The following is a 1,455-nucleotide window of genomic DNA, read 5'->3' as shown; positions in this document are numbered from 1 at the left end:
CATACCAAGTCATAGCCATCAAGGTCAAAATCCATTCCCCTTACATTATTAATCCTGGTTTCAGAAATAGCAATTATATTAAAAGAATGTGTAAGACTACTAAGATAATGTTTTATACTCTGAAAGTTTGCGTATAAACTTCTGCTATTAAAGTGAATTAATGATCATTTGTTTTCAGTCTTGACATTGCTGTTAAACTGCTCATCCATGTAATACTTGCAGTTATTTTCAGAGTTCTTAAAGTTTATAAATGTTTAAAAAAGTACATAAGACCTTTATTAAATATATTTGCATTAATATCATTAGTAAGCAGAAACAATTACTATCTTATTAACAAGAGCAACCTTGTACAATATAAGACAAATTCAGAATATCGCCTGCTCACCATTATCAACAATTTTGCACACCCTTACTTGTCAAGATAAACTGCAAAGCATAGCAGCCCAGCACTTACAGATTTTTTCCTAGTTTGGTTTGTTTATGTTGTAAGAGCTTACCCCTTTAGAAACACCTTTTATCACAATTGCCAGTTAGCAAATCTACATCCTTGAAAATATAAAGCCTTCTCACTTAGAGTTGCCAGTGGCAACACTTCAGTGATGCACTCAGCTTTGTATTCTTCATTAAACTGCATTAGTGTATGCTGTGCTGTCTATTTTCAATAAATATACCAAATATTTGAGAGACTTGGTATCAATATGTGCAACTTAAGGTTAGATGTAATGAAAGGCACATGAAAATACATTTGTTTTGGAGTTGTTCCTCAGTATTTTCTTCTCAGAAATAACAATGAAATACATTAAATCATAGCAATAACCAGTAAGGTCTCAGTATTGTGACATGATCCTGAGTCAAAAATGACTCCTGGCCTCTAGCTTCATGATAGAACATGCTCCACAAAAAGCACCAGCCTGCAGACAAATTAATAATTACCCGAAAGTCCAAATCTGAGAACATGCATTCCGTCAGCTTAAAGAAAAGAATGTCTACTACACTATCTCTAGTATCTCATTTTATTAGGTGCCTTAAAAATTCTTAATCTATGTTGTCATTTGAAACATCAGTATAATGCTTTATAAATGTTACTAATGTAACTTTATAATTCTCTCCCTGTCTCCTTGTATTGTGCAACTTGTATCCTGTTTTAATTTATTATACCAAACTATGGTGGATTGTAAAAAAAAATGTACTGAAGTGCTGAAATATTTAGGTACTTGTATGCTCTTATTGTACTGCTACAGTGGCTTTAGAAACTATTCAGACCCTTTCAGTTTCTGTGTGATGGCAATTTAAAATTAAATCTGTAACACAAGAAAGGAAAAGGTGAAGAATTATGACTTCCAGAAACAACTGTATACATCATTAAATGTCTGAAAATATTTTTACAAATTATTTTACAGCTTTAGTTTCTAATTACCTTGTATATTAAAATTTAACATCTAAAGATCAACTTGA

Source organism: Monopterus albus, unplaced genomic scaffold, assembly GCF_001952655.1.
Source record: "Monopterus albus unplaced genomic scaffold, M_albus_1.0 scaffold40.1, whole genome shotgun sequence".
Classification (NCBI taxonomy): Eukaryota; Metazoa; Chordata; class Actinopteri; order Synbranchiformes; family Synbranchidae; genus Monopterus; species Monopterus albus.
Note: the sequence above shows the minus strand (reverse complement) of the source record.